The sequence below is a fragment of the Phoca vitulina genome, unplaced genomic scaffold, assembly GCF_004348235.1.
Source record: "Phoca vitulina isolate PV1807 unplaced genomic scaffold, GSC_HSeal_1.0 scaffold78, whole genome shotgun sequence".
Classification (NCBI taxonomy): Eukaryota; Metazoa; Chordata; class Mammalia; order Carnivora; family Phocidae; genus Phoca; species Phoca vitulina.
Window position 1 is genome coordinate 2,568,083 of NW_022589781.1, and position 15,865 is coordinate 2,583,947.

Genomic DNA, 15,865 nt, shown 5'->3' on the forward strand with positions numbered 1-15,865 from the left:
GCTCCACAAAGGGTCATCAGTAAGCCTTTCAAAATTTCCCCAAAATGCTTCCCCTGGCCTTCAACTGGATGGTGCTCCCTCAGACTCATCCCTGGTCAGCTCTTCCCAACTATAACTACCCCACCCTGGCCGCCCAGGCCAGCCTGCTTGCCCATCATAATCAAGAGGTATGAGTTCACGCCTTCTTTAGAGAGAAAACAGAAACCATCTTTTAGATTTTGAAATTCATCTATACTTCCACGCATCTTTTGTTCCTTCCCAGGAAAGAAAAAAAAGGAAAGCGGAGATGTCCCTACTCAGACGCTGGTTTCTCTACCCGTGTCCTTCATCTTAGCCTTTGGGTCAAATCCATGTCTCAGGTGGTGAATCCCTGATGTATCTGAAACCAGAAACTGGAATCCCCGAGAATTCTCAATACCATACGTTAGTCTGTATTTTTCATACATTTATGTTTAAAATAACAAGTGACATAAATCATACACAGTGAATAATTTTTCCAAGATAGGATTATATTAAAAGTTTCAGAGATTTCCTGTAACACAAGAGATTTAATAACAAAGGCATGGTTTATTATTATTATTAACCAATATATTGTAATAAGATTATATATTTCAATAACATGTAAGAACAATCTATACCTCATAGACATCTAGTAACAGAAAACAAATGAAATGAATATAACATAAATGTCCAACAAAAATCATTTAAAAATGAAAAAATATATAAAAGTCATTATATTTTATTTATTTTTTATTTTTTTTAAGAAGGCTCCACACCCAGCATGGAGCCCAACATGGGGCTTGAACTCATGACCCTGAGACCAAGACCTGAGCTGAGACTAGGAGTCAGACGCTTAACTGACTGAGCTCCCCAAGCGCCCCAAAAGTCATCATTTTTTTTTTTGAGAGAGAGAGAGCGCAAGTGGAGTAGGGGCAGAGGGAGAGGGAGAGAGAATCCCAAGCAGACTCTATGCCCAGCTTAGAGCCCAACTGGGGCGCTCGATCTCACAACCTTGAGCCCGTGACCTGAGCCAAAACGAAGACTCAGATGCTTAACCGACTGAGTCAACCAGTGCCCCAAAAGTTATCATTTTTTAAATGAAAATTTTAAAACACACAAAACAGTGACAGTCTTAATCTCTGTTTCATGAAAAATTTCTTTCATTTTGCACAGATGGTGTGGTCTCCACGCTGGGCATTCGGGTATATTTTGCTTCATTTAAACTCATTTCCGTTTTTTGTTTTCCTAAAATCCAGTATAGTTGACATACACAGCAATACTAGATTCAGGTGTACAATATAGTGATTCCACAGTTCCAGACGTTACCTGGTGCGCATCACGGTGCTCATCCTGACAGGTGTGCTCCTTCATCCCCATCACCTGTTTCCCCCATCCCCCACCCACCTCACCCCTGGTGACGATCAATGTGTTCTCTAGAGTTAAGAGTCTGCTTCTTGGTTTGCCTCTTTTTTTTTCTTTATTCACTTGTTTTGTTTCTTAAATTCCACACCCATTTCCCTTTTTAATGATGAAATTATTTTGTCTGCTTGCCCTGATTTTGGTTGTGCCAATGAGGTCAGTATTGCTTTGTGAATTCAGATTACAGATCAGTTTCAATCCCACAGCCACACTCACACCTCTGCATTTGTTCTACTAAAGTATTGGCAATAATTGCAGCCCGTAGCATGTATCAAGCCCTGGAAACCATCAGCAGACATAATGAGGTAGCATTCCAATAACATCATTTGAATCTCCTAGAGAGGGGACCAGCATGACACAGAACCGCAGGTCCAGACCACCAGTTTGCTGTACTTGTTAGTTCTTGGAACACCGTTCCCTGGAATCATACAAAGTGATGAACTATGTGAATGAACTTATTAATATTTATTTTGTGGGGCACCTGGGTGGCTCAGTCAGCTAAGCATCTGCCTTCGGCTCAGGTCATGATCCCGGGGTCCTGGGATGGAGCCCCGCATCAGGCTCCTTGCTCAGTGGGGAGCCTGCTTCTCCCTCTGTCTTTGCCTGCCGCTCCCCCTGCTTGTGCGCTCTCTCTCAAATAAATAAATAAATAAACTCTTAAAAAAAATACTTACTTTGTTTGCAAGAATGACTCACTGTTAGCAGCAGACATGGCTAAGAATACACACGAAGACATGTAACAGCCACAAGGGAGAGTGTGAATCTTTCTCTCCTGCACGATGCTGTCCAGGTTCCCAGGAATGTCCTCCCTGGCCCACGACCTGTGCGCCCGTGCTTCCTGCTCTCGCTCAGGACTTGATGTCAGTGGGTCCCTCTGAATCATCAATCTATGCCTTGATTGCTAAACCTTAATTTTTACAGGAGAGTTACAACATTTTCCCTATTTTCCTGATTTCCCCACCATTTGGGGTCTGGGAAAAAGGACATAAATTGTGCAAGGAAACCCTTCTCTTAGGTATCTTCATCACCTGCCCCTCCTCATTTCCTGCTCTTGGCTTCCAATCCTGCTATCTTCCACCATGTCTGGGTGCCACCTTCCTTACCCCCTTCCCCTGCCAGTGTTCAGTACATTTACTATGTATCTTCACGCTGTAGTATAAATGTATACTATATAAAGATACTTACTAATGATTTACTCCTGCTCCTCCTCAACACACAACAATCAGGTTTCCACTCTCACCTCCTACAGAGCCTGGTCTTTGACCTCTGATCTCTTCTCAGCTCTCCTTTTCCTCAACTTCCGTGTAGCACCTGCCCCCACTAACCCATCCTCTACTTGGTTTTCTGAGCAGGGCTCCATCCAGGTACCTCCTACTGCCTTTCTGTGGGCTGCTTGTTCTGACTTCTTCCTCAAATGCGGGTTCTCCTCAGGTTCTAAGGAGCCCAGCCCTTCCACCTGAGACACTGTTCCTGAGTGATTTTAGCGAACTCTGACCCAGGACGCCCCGACCCCGAAGTCCTTCTCTGCAGCCGCAGCCTCGCTCCTGACCAACAGACACTAACTTCTATCTGCTGGGGTATCAGCACCTGGAGATGGCAATCCTGCTTTCCTTCAGGCCATGCTCAGGGCCCACGCGGCCTCTGTACCCATCCTACCTTCAGCATGTCCTGGAGCCACCTCACTGCACCGGCCCCCAAGTCTGTCCTTAAGTGAGCCAGGCTTCTTTCCAACATGAGACCTTCACATGCTGTCCTCACTTCTTGAGAAAAAAGTTTTCCCCTCCCCTCTTCTTCACTTGGCTGGTGTTGTGAGTTGCCGTGTCCCCCCAAGATTCACACACTGAAGTCCTAACCCCAACACTGCGGAAAGACCTCATTTGGAAACAGGGTTGATACCGAGTAATTTCTTCAGATGAGCTCATACGACTGGTGTCCTGATATAAAGGGGAAGCTTGGACACACACCCACACAGAGAGAATGCCCATGTGAGGATGAAGGCAGAGACGGGGGTGATGTGTCTACAAGCCAGAAATGCTGAAGACTGCCAGCAAATCACTATAAACTAGGAGAGAGGATGGAAGAGATTCTCCTTGGAAACCTCAGAAGGAACACCTTGATCTCAGACTTCTAGTCTCCAGACCATGAGACAATAAATTTCTACTGTTTAAGCCACCAGTCTGTGGCACTTCATATGGCAGTCCCTTGGAAACTGACACACCTAGTTGTCGTTCAATCTTAGCTCAAATGTCACCTCCTGCAGGAAGTCCTCCCTGTCTCCCTCAAAATGGACTAGTCCCCAGCTCCCCGACTTACATGGCTTCACTCCACCCTTCCTTCGTGGCATTTATCGTATTCATCTGTGTGATTAACTGTACTCGCATTTATGTCCTCTAGGCTGTAAAACAGATCAGTCCGTGTCCACAGTTACTTCTCCCTGGCCTTGAAGCACTGATCCCCATCTGAAACTGGCTGCATCATCTATGTATGTACTTATTTACTGCTTGCTTCTTCCTCCACGGAGCATGACCCCAGCCTGCAGGACAGCGCCAGGTATGTGGCTGGTGTGCAGTGAGCGAGTGTATCAATAAACACCAACAGCAGAACCCAGGACTGCTCTGCCCGCTACTGTGTCCCCAGCACACAACATCAGCCACACAGAAGGCAACCGAGAATTCTACATGCTGAAGAAATGACTAAATGAGCCTATCTAATAGGGCAGGCAGTTCATTATAAGGGTGTTGTAATCACTTAAAAACAGTAAAAGTTTTGGGGCGCCTGGGTGGCTCAGTCATTAAGCGTCTGCCTTCAGCTCAGGTCATGATCCCAGGGTCTTCGGATCGAGCCTTGCATCGGGCTCCCTGCTCGGTGGGAGGCCTGCTTCTCCCTCTCCCACCCCCCTTGCTTGTGTTCCCTCTCTCGCTGTGTCTCTCTCTGTCAAATAAATAAAATCTTAAAAAAAAAACAAAAACAAATAGTAAAAGTTTGAGGATTGTAACCTTCTATATATTAAAGGAAATCTCGTTTAATAATAATACATTATTCATCAACTCACTTCTGCTTTCCACCTAATATTTAATATTTAAGAATGTTTGCCAACAAAAGAACTCAAAAGGCACAGCTCTTAGCTATCACTGATTTAAAAATGATTTAAATTTATGGACTGAAGATAAAACTTTAAAAAACTTTCTTCATTAAGGTTTCTGCTCTGAAACAGCAAAATGGAGAAGGCCAAAATGTTTTTTTCAAGATTGTCAAAAAGGAAAAGTGTCTTCCTTGGACTATTACATATTGCTGAGGTTTTTTGTTTTTTTTTTAAATTTATTATTTATTTATTTATTTATTTATTTATTTATTTATTTATTTATTTATGAGAGCACGCAGGGGGAGGGACAGAGGGAGAGAGAAGCACGGAGGCTGACATGGGGCTCGATCCCACAACCCTGAGATCACGACCTGAGCTGAAATCAAGAGTTGAACACTCAACCGACTGAGCCACCCAAGTGCGTCACAACATGGAGAAATTTTTAAAAATTATTTTTATCCATTATCCTAAGTTTCTAACAGAATAGGGAGTTTCCTTTTTTTCTATGTTTCCTGTGGTCTTTGCCCAAAACACATACATTTCATGTAGTTGTAATAATATATGGCTATGACTATGAGAAAAATGATAAGCCAATTCAAAACTATATTTGGAAGAAAATCAGTATCACACAAACCAAGAGATAGTGTCCCAAGTGCTAGTGTTTGCACTCTGTCATCTTTAATCAGAAAATCTCTCAAAAGAGCTCCTTTTGCATAGGAATCTTCAGGAGTTGCAGAAAAGCACTTATTGGGGGGGAAACAGACCCCCTATCATTAATCAGCTCAGCGGACAAGGTAACTGAACACCAAACAGAACCCTGGCTTTCAAGGGATTAGACGTCAATTTATTTGATACTCGCTTACTTGGATTTTGACGTTTCTTCTTCCCTCATTCTTAAGGTAAAAATTCTTGACCTCAAAAAGGATCCTGACACTGTTTTCCAAAATACACCATAATCAGAAAAGCATGACTTGAAGTATAAAATGTATTTTTAACAAGAGTAAGAATCTCAGAAAAAAACAAACTACTTACCTAAAAGGTTTCAAGGCTAAAAACAAGTAAACAACTAAATAAACTAAGAAATCTCATAACAAAAACCCACCAAAACACAGAACATAAGCAGTGACTCAAGATAAGGTTGTCACTAAAATAACATAAAAAGAAACTTTAAAATGTTTGTAGTTCTCACAAAAGTTAGCACCGTGGATGTTGTGGAAGTCTGTGGGAGAAAATAAGCATTGTGGGAACACCTTCTGGTTTGCCTGTTAGCTTCAATGAACAGCAACGATAAAAATACCGGAACACTTAACGTTTCAGAGACTCTCCCACTCTTGTGGACGTGCTAATATCACCCCACCAAGCATGCCTTTCTTCAGAAAAAACTAAAAGTAGTTCTAAGTCTTCATTAAATACACTACCATGAAAAATTTTACTTTAAAAAACTTTTTCTTAAGATTGGCTTGTCCAACACATGTAATGGCTTGAAATTTTACTCTTTAGAAGATGGTCTGTTTCATTCGCATGTGTGAACACCATACACGCATGTATGGACCTGCTCCATGCCATTCACGCCCATGCAGCGGCTAGCCTGTGTCACATGGGGGGGCTCACCATGATCGACTCTCCCATTGAGATCAAACTGTACCAACGGCCTTTCTCTGCACTGCACATACATCACTCAGCACCGACTGGAGCAGGGTGGGGGGGCACTCGGCTCAAGGAGAGCCATGCTGTGACCATTTGGGGTAAGTCCACAAAGCTAAACCATCTACTAGAAATGGTCTTCAATTAAACAACTGGTAGGAAATGCCAACTTGCTCCTCACATTCAGGCAGACCCACTTTGCAAATCCACCCCAACTGTGAACTCCTTAAAGTTCCATAATCAATATTTCAAGGACCACGCAGCCAAGGCCCCAGGAGAGTCCCTATCGGAACCCAAAATCAGCAACTGGAACAATCAGATGATAAAGGGTCAGCAGGGTCACTTCTCTGCTATTGTGACCTCTGAACCCCACTCCCACCTGCTAAATTAGGACAAAAGCTCTCTTTCCATTCTCAAAGACATCATTATTTTGAACATGAAGATATTCAAAACAAAAACAATGCAATATTTATAAATAACAAAGCAAAGGAAACCATCAACAAAAGGAAAAGGCAGCCGACTAAATGGGAGAAGATACTGCAAATCATGCATCTGATAAGGGGCTAATATTCAAAATATATAAAAAAACTCACACAACTCAACAGAAAAAAAAAATCTAATTTTAAAATGGGCAGACAACCTGAATAGCCATTTTTCCAAAGAAGACATGCAGGTGGCCAACAGACACATGATCATCATTACTGATCATCAGGAAAATGCAAATCAAAACCACAGTGAGATATCACCTCACACCAGTCAGAATGGCTACAATCAACAACACAAGAAACAACAGGTGTTGGTGAGGATGCGGACGAAAGGGGGACTGTTGGTGGGAATGCAAACTGGTGAAGCCACTCTGGAAACTGTATGGAGATACCTCAAAAAATTAAAAATAGAAGTACCCTCTGATCCAGTAGTGCTACTTCTGAATATTTATCTGAAGAAAATGAAAACACTAACCCAAAGAGATACCTGCATCCTCATGTTTACTGCAGCATTATTTACAACATTCAGGGTGTGGAAGCAGCCCAAGTGTCCATCGACGGATGAATGGATAAAGATGTGTGTGTGTGTGTGTGTGTGTGTGTGTGTGTGTAATATTACTACTCAGCCATAAAAAAGGATGAAACCTTGCCATTTGCAACAACGTGGATGGACCCTGAGGGTGGTATGGTAAATGAAGTTAAGTCAGACAGAGAGGAGAGAAACACAAATGCCCTAGGATCGCTCTTGTGGAATCTAAAGCAAACAAACACCCCAAGCTCACAGGTACAGAGAACAGACCGGTAGTTGCCAGAGGTGGGGGAGCTAGAGGGTGGAAGAAATGTAGTTGTTGTTTTTAGTTTAAATAAATGGAATTTTTAAAAAACAAGATTAAAATTTTTTTAAAGACCAGGGCACCTGGGTGGCTCAGTTGGTTAAGTGTCTGCCTTCGGCTCAGGTCACAATCCCAGGTTCCTGGGATCGAGCCCCGCGTAGGGCTCCCTGCTTCTCCCTCTGCTGCTCCCCGTGCTTGTTCTCTCTCTGTGTGTGTCAAATCAATAAATAAAATATTTAAAAATAAATAAAAATAAGTAAATAAAAATAAAAATTTTTTAAAGACCAATGTGATATTTACAAGTATTACTTGGTTCAGGAAAACTCTTATGTCTGAAACTACTAGGCATTTTGGCCTAGAAGTGTCAGAGTAATGAGAGAAGAAAATACTCTGACAGGGTTCTTTTACTCTCAACTGGTTGAGAAATGTCCAGACAGAGCGCCTGGGTAGCTCTGTTGTTAAGCGTCTGCCTTCGGCTCAGGTCATGGTCCCAGGGTCCTGGGATCAAGCCCCACATTGGGCTTTCTGCTGGGCGGGGAGCCTGCTTCTCCTCCCCCTCCCATTACCCCTGCTTGTGTTCCCTCTCTCGCTGTGTCTCTCTCTGTCAAATAAATAAATAAAATAAAATAAAATAAAAAAAAGAAAGAAATGTCCAGACGCCCTGGCTATGATCAGAACAGCCACTCAGAAGGATGACAAGCCGCAGGAAAATAAGGCTTGTAATTCAGGTATTCAAACAAGTATTTAAAAAATGTGCCTGTCTTAACAAGCAAGGTTTTAAGGTGTGAGACGGTAACACGAACCAGCTTTTGGTTTCCGATTTCCCATTAACCTGACCTCAGGGAAGAGAAACTTGGTAACTCTGTATCTCTGAACCGAACCATCAGCTTCTGTGATGATTTTTTCCCACCCAAAACCCTTCTTTAAAACATTTCAACCGCACACTTGGTGCGTGTGCAGAGTTGTGCACTCATCCATAACGTGGCCCTTTCCAGAAATGTCTGCAAGGACACAGGCCAGAGCCCAGAGGACTCGGAGGGGGCACTGCAGCCCGTCCAACTTCCCGTAAGGAATCCTCTTCAGCAACTAATCCTCTGCCTGTAGGGAAACTACATTAACTCCAAATAATCTCTCTTGAAACTCTTCAAGTCAACATGATGTTTCAAATAACCCACAGCTATTTTCAACTCCCTTCTGGCAGAGGATTTTTCTTTCTAGGCTTTTCTAGGTCCCCTGATTGGCCCCGTGTACGCCAAGATTGCCTTGAGTCATTCTGCTTCAAAGGAAGTGCAACCTCAGATGGTCTCACATGCAGCTTCCTCTACCGCTGGAATCCACAGGCCGAGTCTACACAAGTTCAGGAACTTCAAAGAGCTGGCCCCCAGCCAGCCACAATTGTGCTCAGCTGCCTCCTATCCTAGTCAATCCACCTTGAGGAAGAAATGCACACATTATTTACCAGAGAGATCCAAACGCTGTCTTCCTACCACCGGTGTGGCTTTCTCTGAAGATAAGTCTTAGTGTTTTCAGACCTTGTCAGTGTAGTTCTGAAGCACATAGCAGGTGCTCAGCAAACACTTCCTGACTGCATGAATACCTGAATCGGGCAGCTGCTCCCCATCCTGCCTCTGGTGTTCTCCCAGCACTCACAACTAGAGGACCTGGCCCCTCGCTCTCTGTGCCATCAGCATCAGGAAAACGTGGAGGAGAAACATCAAAGGAGCATGAGCATCAGCTCCAGTGTCTGAGTTGGAGAGGTTCCCCCACAGCTGAGAGGGAGGGACTCCACAGGCAACATCACACACAGCAGACGAAGCCTAAACCCACCGCCTCCCGAGTTGCCCTCTGCAGGGGTTTTCACACTTTCTCATCGGGCAGAACATACCAGAACATTATGGTGCTTTTTTTTTGAAGTATCATGCTGAGTCTGCGTGAGATGGCACAAAACAGGATCTATTCAATAGAATTGTATTTTTTCAAAGATTTACTTCTTTGGGGTGCCTGGGTGGCTCAGTTGGTTAAGCGCTGCCTTCGGCTCAGGTCATGATCTCAGGGTCCTGGGATCCAGCTCCACGTCAAACTCCCTGCTCAGCGGGAAGTCTGCTTCTCCCTCTCCCTGTTCCTCTCCCTCCTTATGCTCTGTCTCTCTCAAATAAAAAAATAAAAAATCTTAACAAAAAAAAAAGAACAAAAATAAAAGCAATAATTGAAACACTTCCCTTTAAAAAATTAAATTTAAAAAAAGATTTCTTAATTTTAGAGACAGAGAGAGAGAAAGCATGAGCAGGAGGGGCAGAGGAAGAGAGAAACTTTAGGAGACTCCCTGCTGAGTGTTGAGCCCGAAGGTGGGGGGAGTGGGGTTCAATCTCACGATCCTGAGATCATGACCTGAGCCAAAACCAAGAGTCGGACACTTAACCGACTGAGCCACCCAGGCACCCCATATGTGTATATAAAATATATATATTTTAAACAAAACTCAACCAAGGGCCTATATCACAACAAAAAACAAGCTTATGAATTTTAATATGATCATTTCAAGGTCTTGCATCAATAATAATATAACTGTTCATGTCTTTCCACATAATGTTTACGAACAAAAGGTAAGAACAGATATGAATAATTTACAAGAGAAAAACTCAAAACTGAGCAAATTCTATCCACTTAGCCTATTTTTCAGCAAACTTGAAAGAGACCAGGTTTACTGGATGCAGCAGAGACATACCTAGGCAGTGTGTGGGGCAACAGGGCACCACAGAAGCTGATTTGAGAATGAAACCATGACACAGCAGGGGAGGCTGGAACAGGGGAGATGGGGCTCCACACACAGCCCCTAAAGGTGCCCCTGCCAAACCTCTCCCGAGAAGCAGATTCAGCCCCACGCAGGCCTCGGAGAGCCATGGCAACCCCCTCCTTAGCTTAGGAAGAAGGGAGACCCCGGATCCCACAGACCCTTCCAGGGCACCTGCAAGGTCTGTCCCTTTTACATTCTTACTCCCTCATGAGCGTCCAGCGCAGTGTTCCAGAGGCTACATGATGAGCAACACTGCAACAGACCGAGTGTAAAAACAGACAGAAAAGTCCAGCTGCTTATATTGAGCCAGACAGTAAAGAGATTTGTAAACAGTATAAAACAATGCCACTATTCTCATTTTTTTACTTGCAGAAATAGTTATTTTTTCACGAAATATGTTATTTATGTTAACGTGCAATAGTTTTATTTTTTAATGAATTAATGAATATTTTAAAATTCTGGTTTTTTAAAATTTTTTTATTTATTTATTCATTTCAGAGAGAGAGAGACAGAGAGAGAAGCAGGGGGGAAAGCAGAGGGAGAAGGAGAAGCATACTCCCCACTGAGCAGGGAGCTCGACTTGGGGCTCGATCCCAGGACCCTGAGATCCCATGACCTGAGCCGAAGGCAGACGCTTAACCGACTGAGCCACCCAGACGCCCCCTAAAATTGTTTGAATTCCTACTGTGGTAAAGATTGATAGCTGTAACTCACATAAACAAAAGCTCCCGGAGGTCCTCAACCAATTTAAAGAGTGTAAAAGGTTCTACAGGTCAAAGAGTCTGAGCACTGTGGCTCAGCTAGCCAGAAATGTCTAGGCAAAGACCGAGAACAAGGGAGACCCCACGCAGCTCGCTTCACTACAATGCCAGGGTGGGCTAATCCGTTTATACTTACCGCCATAGACCTCTAATTAATTATTTTGTTTTGAAGATCCTGGAACTCTCGTTCATTGGGAATAGGTCAATCCCATTTAATTAATGGAATACACTAATTGGTCACTTAAATTCTGAGATCCCTTACCCTCTGTTTTGGGGAGGGGAGGGTTGTGCTGCCAGACATTTAGATCCCAGTGAAGGGCCCCCAATTCCAGCTAAACTACATGGAGTGATCACAAAGAGTTTCTCAGTGTCAGATATCCTGGAAACACCCTGAAGGGATCTTTAGTTAGTCCCCGTGGCAAACCATTCACATCTGCCCTCAATATTGTTTTCAAAAGAAAGTCATTTTTTCTCTGCTACATAGCAGTAAAATCAAAACTTTTTTCTTCCACTCCTTGTACTCCTCAGCACATACCCCCGATTTAGAATATAAATTACAGAAATGTACTTTTGTACCAAAACATTTGTTAAATTCAAAAACACACAAATTAGACGTTAACAGGACAATGTAAATAATACATTAAAGTATTGCTTTATTGATTGATGATTCAAAAACTGTTTCACTATAACATTTTTATTTATTATTTATATATTAACATAGTAAGAACAGTGTTATTATATATATGTGTGTGTATATCTATACATTTTTTTTTAAACCTCTGGTCTGGGGCACCTGGCTGGCTCAGTCAGTAGCGCATGCAGCTCTTGATGTCAGGTCGTAAGTTCAAGCCCCATGTTGGGCATAGAGCTTACTTAAAAAAAAAATAAAATAAAAAACAGGGGCACCTAGGTGGCTCAGTCTGGTAAGTGTCTGACTTTTGATCTCAGCTCAGGTCTTAATCTCAGGGTTGTGAGTTCAAGCCCCAAGTTGGGCTCCACATGGAGCCCAAAAACAAAACATAACCAAAACCAAAACCAAACAAAACATAACACAACTCTGCTCCTAATTTCAGTTTATTTAGGTACTTAGTTTTAGTGGCTGTCACCATGGGGAAGAAAAATCCAAAGATAGTATGTAGATCCAAATGGAAGAAGCATATCGTTAGTTGCAATACCAAATCATGACACTTGCTTTTCAATTCCACCAATGAGTTTTTAGAGGTCTGTCCTCACATACTACAAATTTAAAATGCTGATATGATCCAAGCGGTGACTTCAATAGCTAATAACCTAAAGGTGCAATATGCTCAGAGTGAGATCAATCACTAGTAAGAGGTACATACTTAATAAGTTGAAGAACTAGGATTCAATGCCCCAGAAAATGTGATTTCAAAGTCATGTAATAACCGTTGTTGCTCAAAGTGTGACCCACAACCAGCTACATCTGCTGGGAGCTTGTTATAAATGCAGAGTCCCAGGCCCCAGTCCAGACCTACTGACTGATTCCGCTTTTTAACTAAATCCTTGGATGATCTGTATACAAACTAAAACTGAGAAGCACTGCTCCAAAACATTTTCATATATGTTTAAAAAATCTTCTGAATGGCTAGTATCCAAGAACTCTGAACACCTGAATACAGGTGCTCCCTAGAGAGTTCAACTTCGTACAGTCTGCTATCTAGACATCCTTAGAAGCCTGAAATGACATCTATTTGAGAGAGTCGGCGACACAGAACGATCTGTTTCTCTAGATTGCTGAGTTTTACCACGACAGCTCACCAGAGAGATAAATACATAGTCTGCACCCGTCAGGCCTTCTAGGGAAAAGCTTCCACATCGATGTAAGAAATGGCCACTCTAAAACTGCCAAGAGCCCCCCTAAAATGTGAACCCCTAAAAGGCATGAATCAGGTCTTACTTATTTTGTCTCACTGGGGAGCAAGTGTAGCACCTCGGCACACGGTAGCATCGCCCGTGTATGTGTTAAACGGATACAGGAAAGAATGAACACAGCTCTCATCTGGGCTCCCACTTTGTGCAGACATTTTGATAAACACCGCATGTATACTTTCATACCCTCATGACAACCCTTGGAAGTGTAGGCTCAGGGAGGGAAAGTAACTTACCCGACATTACATACCTGATAAGAGACTGGATGTAAATTCAGGTCTGACTTCAACGCCCATGAGCTACACCATTGGTTCTGAAAAAAGGTGAAAATCAAAATCATCTGAGGAACTTGTAAAAACAGATCTGCACTTTTGGAGCACATCCTTCTGTACTGGTCTGACTTTTAGAACATACATTCAATCAACCAAACCCCAAACTGAGTACAGACAGTAACAAATGACCCTAACTGGGTTACAAGTGCATCACAACCATACTGAAGGAGGTAGAGGAAGGAACTGGTCCTAATAAACTCAGTAACACTGTTTTGACTGAATACTGTAAGACTAAAGAAAAAGTAACTACACAAAGATTATGTGTTTCTCATAGGGGTACAGGCTGGCCATTCTGAAACCGCTTGATGCCCCAGGTTTCTCACCATGGGCACTACCAGCATTCTGAACCATTTAATTCTGTTGTGGGGGCCGTCCTGGGCATGGCAGGAAGGTCAGGATGTCTCTGGCCTGTCCTCACTAGATGCCATTAGCACTCCCCCACCTGAACTGTGACAATGGACAGGGTCTCCAGACATTGCCAAATGACCCTTGGGGACAAAACCGCCTGCAGTTAGAATCACTGCTTTTTGTGTCTACAAGATTTGAACAAACAAGTAAATGTATTATAGATAATGGGTGCCAAGTCTCTCACTGCTGGAGAAAATAGGCTGCCACTAAGAAAGGCGGTGACGTTAGAAAGAACCCTGTCCTACGGGATTTGAGTCAGAGGTAGGTAGATACTGAAACGAATGTGTGCAGCTGTGCTAGCATACTTATGTGCATTCACTAGCTCTGTCCACCAAAGGGCCTACAAGCAAAGACACCCAAGCAGCAGGGAGCATGTCCAGCACCCTGATCTTGGTTTCTAAATACAAGTATCCAGTACAAGAAACCCTTGGAGCTCTAAAGCCATTGCAGGAAAAATAGAGGACGAGCCTAGAATACCTTGTGATGTCTCAAAGTACAGATGTGCTAAAAAAAAATGCAGAGAGAAGTCAAAAGCTAATTCAAAGGAGTTCTCGATGGCCAAGGCTGCAACTATTTGAGCAGGAAAATAAATTGATGATGGTATTGGATGAAAACCCATAGAGTAAAATAAATACTCCTGAGGCCATACTGACATAAATAAGTAAACGAGGGAAAAGGGACAGTTCTTCCTTACAGTCACTTTCCAATTACTGAATGTGGAAGGAATAGTAAAAATAAAAAAATTAAGCAAATACCATAGTAATGATTGTTGCAGGCAAGAGTGACAGTGGTTTGATGAGAATATGGATATTTGCAAAGTCATCAAGCCACAGATGCTCTTGCCTGCAAGAATTACTACTATGGTATCCGCCTAATGGTAATTTTTGTTGAGAAGCAGGATATTTGCAAAGTATCTCCTCACAAGATACTTAATTACAAAGGAAAAAATAGTAACTACACAGAGACAGAGTAAAACAAACTGCTGGATACCGTAACTAAGAAATCAAAGTTACCATCACCAGTAGTAAGACTTGGTGACATCATATACCCCTGATATGATGTACTAACAGGTGTACAGCTTTTCTCCTGTGGTATTTCTGCCCCAAATGCATAACCTCATTCTAATGATGAGAAAACATCAGATATACCCAAATTGAGAGACATTTACACACACACACACACACACACACACACACAAAGTGCTCTTCAAAACTGCCAACATCGTGGAAGATAAAGACTGAGGGGCTATCATCAAACACAGAAAGAGACGGGGAAAACAAGACAACTGAGTGCAATGTGGGACCCTCGATCAGATTCTGGGCCACAAAACGGATATAAGTGGGAAAACTGGCAGAATTCAAATAAGGCTTGTAGATCAGTTCATAGTATTAAGACAATGTTCATTTCCTTGTTTTAATAATTGTGCTATAGTTAGGTAGGATGAAGAAAAGCTGGGTGAAGGGTCAAGGGGAACTTGCTAAGTTTGTTTTTTAAGATTTTATTTATTTATTCTAGAGAGGTAGCGTGAATGGGGACAGGGTGGGTGGCAGAGGGAAAGGGAGAATCTCAGGCAGACTCCCCACTGAGCGAGCACAGAGCCTGACCTGGGGCTCCATCCCTGGACCCTGAGATCATGACCTGAGCCAAAATCAAGAGTAGGATGTTCAACTGACTGAGCCATCCAGGCGCCCCTCTAAGTTTTTTGAAGGTTTAAAATTATTTCAAATAAAAACTTGTGAAAATAAGCCCACATGAATGAATAAGAATTCCAGGGAATGGAGATCTAGGCATTTATGTTTTTAAACATCTCAAGTGATTCTGGTGCAGTCACCTGGCAGGAATTTGGAAGCCTGCACCAGCAATCAGTTTAAAGAAAAGAGTGACAAACAAAACATGAATCCTTGACTGAAAGCCGGTTACAGGACAGGTCCTCTACTGGGGCACCAGGATGAGAATGACAGGATGGGTCCCTATCTTCAGAGCTGTCACTCTGCTGGCTCTCCTTATAATCAGATCCCCTCTCCCCTTACGGTGTGTGACCGGCCCCCACTGCGGTGCAGGTGCATCTGGCATTTGTCTACCTGTAAGCACAGTTAGCATACTGCCCAGGTTGGCGGTATGAATACAGCACCGTGACCCTCCACACTGCCCCTTTCCAGAGCCTTGGCTGTATTTCCAGTGAGCCTTGTGAAGCACGTGTACAAGTCCATCTGTAGA

The 15,865-nt window shown here is 43.0% G+C and overlaps 1 protein-coding gene across 6 annotated transcripts in view; it reads right to left on the reverse strand.

Moving 5' to 3' along the window:
• Nucleotides 1–15,865, reverse strand: part of DISP1 (dispatched RND transporter family member 1) — a 177,813-nt gene that overhangs the window by 87,831 nt on the left and 74,117 nt on the right. For 5 of the 6 annotated variants that reach the window (XM_032393990.1, XM_032393983.1, XM_032393984.1 and 2 more), the window contains exon 2: nucleotides 13,159–13,221. The gene's annotated coding sequence lies outside the window, so the exon portion shown is untranslated. Of the gene's footprint in view, nucleotides 1–13,158; nucleotides 14,423–15,865 lie in introns of those variants that run through there. The other variant, XM_032393986.1, reaches the window with a different exon arrangement.